The following is a 6,866-nucleotide window of genomic DNA, read 5'->3' as shown; positions in this document are numbered from 1 at the left end:
GCATATATATATATATATATATGATGTATTGCCAATAGGAATTTGTATTAAAGGTTTAAATAATTTCTATCATTTATGAAAGTGCACTTAGTGACAAAGATGAGTCATCACTGATTCCACATTATATTCTTCCTAGTAACAATACCAATTTAATTAAATTTAAAAACAAGCCACCTGGTGCAGTGGCATGCATTTGTAGTCCAAGTTAAGGAGGAAAGCGGAGGCGAGAGGATCGTTTGAGTTTATGCATATAAGGCCAGCTGGAGCAATGCAGAAACAGCCATTAGAACAAAAACATCAGCAAAAGCAAAATAAAAAACCAAACAAGAAGACTCTGTTGTGTTGACTAATAAAATGTCTGTTCTTTAAATGAGTATTAATTTCGTGGCCTATTTTCTATAAAATTAGGATAATGGGTCATAGTTAAAGGTAATGGTTATATGGAAAGTATCTGGGAACTTTAATAGAAACCTTTATATGTGAAAAAAATGAATGAAAGTTTTCAATTTATTAGGATTGTCCTGTTGTAAAGGACAGAAATGCTAGCTCCATGGATGCTGTGACTGCCTCCTGATCTCTAATCTGAGCTTTTATTACTACAAAAAAGATCAGTTTGGCATTATAATGGAAAACTTTAACCAGGTAAGAAGAATTAAAATTAAAATGTATATAGTTGACTAATAGGCCTTTATTTTAATAACAGTCTTTTCACCTTAGAAATACAGGAATTTCTCTTTAGAAAAGATGTGTAATATTTATCTCTTTGTCTTAACATATGTGATTTTTGTACAGAAATTATGATTATCAAGAAAATTCTAACCTTAAAAATATTTCACCTGACAATGAATAACCATTATTTAATCTCCGAATCTCCCATGTAATTTTGCCAGAAAATGAATGTAATCCAGACATACTTACTTGCATGCATCTTGGAGAAGTATTTCTTTATAATACAAAAGAAAGAGGGAAATTTTAGTTTTAACAGAGTAATATTGAGTAAGAGAAATTCACCCGCAGAATTAATGCAAGGACATCACTTTTAAAGAAGTTAACTTGGGCTCATCTGCTGTAGAACTCACATAAGAATTTCATTCACAGAAGTTCGGGTGGACAGACTCAGGAAAGCACATGCCAGGGGTTTTAAAGTCCAGTTTCTAGCTCATGGCTCTAAAGCTCATTTGGCTTCCGAGATGATCCCGACATTGGAGTTCATTTTATGCTAAGACTGAATGAAATCTGCTAAAGGGATTCAGGAATGCCTCAACTATAGCAGGTCATGAAGACTGGCTGGCTGACCCCTTCTTTCATAGCTATGCTAAAGGCACTGTGCAGAGGCTAAGCAATTTTTTTCAGGACTCAAAAAAAAAAAAAAAGAAAGAAAGAAAGAAAAAAAGCATAATTTTCTTTCTTAAATCAAGAAGCATCTTATAGCTCTGCTATCATTAAAACTGAGACTTTTACCAATTGCTTTCTTTTAGCCCACGAAGGTTACTAGGCATAAATTGTAATTGAACAAGAAATATATTCTAGCGGCCGGGGAGATGGCTCAGTGGAATAAGCACTTCCCTGGCAAGCGCGAGGGCCTGAGTTCAATCCCCGGTTCCGAAAAAAAAAAAAAAAAGATTAGTTAATGAATAGAATGATATGTTCTAATGGTGTTTGTAAATAGGATCTCAAGTCCGCATCTTGTACAGCAATTAACCACTAAGAAGAATGTATGCAGTGTGTTAGTTATTGAAACTGTCCTAGCGATTTGATTTGAAACTGTCTCATTGCTATTTGTTTATCAATAAAATTATGAAAAAAAAAAGAAATATATTCTATCAAGTATGGATCATCAAGTCAAATTCTGAAGCGTGTCCACATCATTCCTTCACTCCGTCAGCCAAGTACCTCCAGGCATGATGCAGACCAGAGAAATGATTAAAGAATATTCAGCACCCCTCCTGTGATCCAAAGCTCCTCACCAAGTAGAGATGGAAAAGTAGAAGCAAGAATCTTTTTTTTTTTTTTGTATCTTTTAGGGAAGGATCTACGGGGTGTTCAGGGTCTTTGTAGTGATCTGCCTGTTTGCAGCCTCCCAAGAACTGGGATTACAGGTGAGCGCCACCACTCCCAGTCTCAATTACTACCTCAGCGCACCGCGGGGGCGGGACCAGCACGGTGGGCTCTGGAGATCGAACCCTGGAACCCTGAGCCTGAACCTGCTTGCAGGCGCTTTAATCTGCTGAGCTATTTGGCTGGCCCTAGAAGCAAGAATCTACTGTGATATTCCAATACATAAACGCTGTAGCCTTGGAGGGATCGGTTTGTAGGTAATTAGAGGAAATGGTAAGAGTTTAAATGCAGAGTGAAGACTGGAATTCAGAGGCTTTTCCTGGGGAGGAGTGGAGGTGGCGGCAAGTCACCAAGGAGAGAGGCAGCTCAGGGACAGAGCCGAGGTCCCAGCAGTGTTGGGGTGAGCAGGCTCAGTGGTGATTATGAGCGAGACTTACACTGTTTTCTAACAAAGGTCGCACTGCGCCATGGTTATTAAATTAAACCAACAATGACTATAAGCAGATCTCACTTGGAACTTGTTCTGTTGATGTTTTTATTAGATTTTAAATGGATACCATTGTAATATGATTTAGAAGAATGAGTTCTATAGATAATGCTATTCTATTAATCTGATAGAGGATTTTAGAAACATACAAAGAACGGTAGAAATAACCATTACTCATAATTCACTAACAACTCAAAATGACCACAGCTAAGAATCTCAGCTTTATGTGTGGATGTACTTATTTATATTTATCTATATTGTATTACATAGAAAGTAATAAAATCCTCACTGTTCCATCATGATATTTGGTTTATGCCTAGGTAAGTCATGCAAAAATGTAGTTATAACCAAGGAAATATATGAAGAACAAGAAAATATATTTATTTAATAAATTCAAAATGAGTAATAATAACATCAGTGTATCAGAATATGGACAAGCATTGCAACTGTAAGGGTGACTGTCTTAATATTTGGTAGAGCAGGTAGATTTTTAACATGACTAAAGAATATGTAAAAAAAAGGAAATGACATGAACATATAAGAAACTATCAGTAAGTATGTCACAGTAGTAATATTTTGAATAGCAAATCACTGGAAACAACGCACTATTTAAAATGCATATAGCTAATGATATATACGATACAGCTACAGAAAGAGTTGAGCACTGATCTAAATATGGGGTGAAGTATTCAAAGATGTGTTGAATGAAAAATATTCCTAAAACTGGTATAAGATAGAGTGAAAGAGCCAGAAGAAAAGAATGCAAAAAAGGAGGGTGTAGGAGAGCGAGAAAATTTTATATTAAGCTTTTTAGGATATTACTATTATTTGTAATATATTGTAGTTATGAAATTATAAAACTGAAATGTTATGAGAAAAAAAATTATACTTTGTGAATTTGTTTCAAAGATTATCCTCTTTAGCATACAGTATGTATTGAATTCACTATATTAACTAAATTAAGTTAATTTAAAGTGATAGAAATCTAGAACTCAAATAATAATAAATGCTGGTAAACCTGTGAGGGGAAAAGAAATCCTTCTACATTGTTGGTAGGAATGTGAACTGGTAACATTCACTATGGAAATCAGTACGAGGATTCCTCAAAATCTATAACTTAGAAATTCCACTTGACCTAGCTACTTCCTGTCTATATATCCTCCAGAAAGAGTCAATCCATTGTATTGCAGGGATATGTGAATAATCACATCGGCAGCAGTACCATCCATATGAGCTAAGTCTTGCAGGCGGCCCAAATGCCCATTCACAGATGAATGGATAAAAAAATGTGACGTTTGTAAAGAGTGTAGTACTACTCTGTCATAAAGAAAGACAAACCAGTCATTTTTAGGTAAATGAATGCCCCCTGAGACTACAATAATAAGTGAAATAAATCAAACACACAAACTTACAATATTCCATGATTACTCATAGAAGAAACCCAAAATATAAATAAAGAGAAAAATGAAATAAGATGTATGAAGATCTTTTTTTCAAATGGAAAGGCGATCAAGAGATGGAAGTAGGAGGGAGAAAGAAGAGTAACGGGGAATGGAGAAAGAATTGAGATGCGTTATGCACACGTACCATCTCCCACAGCAAATGTAGTCTCTATGTAATGCAATCACAGGCCAATAAAATAAGAAGACCTACTGAAAAGTGAAGAAATCAAATTGCTGACATGAAGGCACTGGATAGGGGTATCTTTCAGAGTTTTTGTTAGTAAATGGGTAACTAAACCAAAGTTGTTTTTTCTCTGAATTGAATCTATTTCATCATTATGACTGGGGTATCTCCAGAATTTATTCAATCTAAAACATTGCCAGTAGAATGAATGAATACATGACAGCTTACAGGGTGTATATTCCATATTCATAAGTATATGTAGATCCTATTGATGTTAATAAAATATAGATTCATTTAAACAAATAATTGCTTTCATACTGGCAAGTTGTCAGAGAGATTAAAATACAACCTTCTGTAACATGAATACAGTACAGTTTGATGGGCAACAATTCTTCGAGGGGAAGCAAAAGGCATCTATGTAATCAAAGCTCTGGTGCAGTGTATGTGTGTGCGTGTGTGCATGCGTGTGTTTGTGTGAGTGGTTGATTTACTTTCCCACACTTGAAGCTAGGTTGAACTATTTCCCAGCTGTATTCACCAATAGGACCTGGCTGAATCGATCCTTTAGGACTTCTGAATTGAGGGATAACCCAGATTTCAGGATGAACTAAGAAATAGAGGGCACAAGAAGAAAAGCTTAGACACAGGCAGGAGGCCTGGTGGTAATACAGGAAAAGAGTTTTGGTCACTCCAGCCTTTCGTTGAGGTACAGAAATCTCATTTAGAAGCCGAGCCGGGGCCCAGGCAATACCATCCATTCCAGTTGAGCTGAGTGCCATTGTAGGAGGCCTTATCTCTACATTTATATCTGTATATTATCCACAGTAAAGATGCCCCCTTTCTGCTCCAAAAAGCAAGCACATATTTATTATCTTAAACAGTGTTTCCTTCAGTTTTGTTCATGTACTTTTGACAAATCAAACTTGTACATGTTTAATGTATACCACATAGTGTTTTGATATACGTTGTGGACTAATGACTCTCAGTAAAGGTAAGTGATATATACATCCCCTTACACAGTTACCTTTGATTTAGGTGTGTGTTAGTGATAATACTTAAAATGTCTCTTTAGTAAATTTTATGTGTACAATATGTCACCATTAACTATGATCACCATACTACAAAATGTGTCCAAAACCTTCCTATTTCACCTATGAGTAAATGTTTGCATGCTTTAGTCAACTTAGCCCTTTTCCTCCACACCTAACTCCCATTCTGTATCTTTTTAGTCATTATTTTGTGTGTCTGTGAGTTCTGTTTGCAAATTCCACATACAAGGAAGATCATGTCCTATTTGTGTTTCTTTGCCTGACTTATTACACTTAGGTAATGTCTTCCAGATTCATCCAGGCCATAAATGAGATTTCCTTCTTTGAGGACAAATAAATTGTACAAGCACTGATCAAAAAACACAGCATGTGTTAAATTTAAAAATAAAGTGTGAAAGCACAAGGCATACCACGAGTAGTCCCCCTGGTGTAGAACACACCCATCCCTTCATAATTGCCATTTTCTGAGGCAGTTTTGCAAGACCACTTTCCTCAGGGTCTAGGCAGTATAATAAAAAATTCATTGAATGCTGCTACCAGGTGCCAAACAACAGGAAAAACAAGATCATAAATATAGTGCAGTGTGCCTTTCTCCACTCTATTCACTGGTCCTGGCACTGGGTGACTTCTAGCACTTTCTAAAAGTCGAACTGAAGACAACAGATAAATGTGTTAAACCAACTCGAAACCCTGAGGCAGCCCCAGTATTACTACTAAAGACAGGAAGGGTAATTCTGGAACTCATTCAGAAACTGGCAGGAATGTTGGTTAAGTATGTTTGGAGAAAGGCACAGTGTCTGCAGGGGTATTAATGCCAGTGTATCTTTTATTGTATTACTTTTTTAAAAATTTAAAATTCTAACAATATTTTTTATTACATTGCATATACATAGGCCCCTATCTTGAATTGTTAATTATACAGTCTCTTTAACTGGAATAGGCATACCTAGTGTATATTAAGACATATAATTAGTAAACTAGAATGAACTAATTAGCTAGTGTCTGTAATAATTATTTCATATTAGAATTGGTTCACAATGCATGCTTTTTAAGACCTATTTTATTGTCATAAAAATAAATTGTCATCTACAGTTGCTATTTTCTATGTATGTATGCTACTTGTTATAACATTTTACCTATAATATTTTATGTCATTTTTAAAATAATTTTTGCTTATATGATAGTCATTTTCATAATAACAATGTAATAAAATATGGTTTATGGTTTTTTATGTTCTCTGCTCTGTACAGAATATAAAGTAATTCATTTAATAAAATGAAGTAGAGTTTGAGTCTAATTAAATCTTATGGCATGACAGCTATAAATGCTCATGAGACAGGAGTTTTTGATTGCAGGAAAAGTTCCTGCTCTCATTTTCATGGTTCTCCTAATAATTTCAGTCTGCAGAGAGGTAGGGGGTGCAAGCCACATACTCCTTGGGGTTTCCTAACTCTAACCAAGGGTGGGGAGACCTACGGATACATACATTCACATGCAATGAAGCCTGCCGTGTGTGCACTTAGTTGAATTCCTAAGACACACTTGTCAGAGGGAGAATTTACCATGGCTCATCTCTTAAGCACAGTCCATAGCACAAGGAAGAAGGAGGAGGAGGAAGGGGAGGGGGAGGAGGAAGAGGAGGAGGA

The sequence above is a fragment of the Octodon degus genome, unplaced genomic scaffold, assembly GCF_000260255.1.
Source record: "Octodon degus isolate 3935 unplaced genomic scaffold, OctDeg1.0 scaffold00128, whole genome shotgun sequence".
Taxonomy (NCBI): Eukaryota; Metazoa; Chordata; class Mammalia; order Rodentia; family Octodontidae; genus Octodon; species Octodon degus.
The sequence above is the reverse complement of the archived record's forward strand: the minus strand, read 5'-3'. Positions refer to the sequence as shown.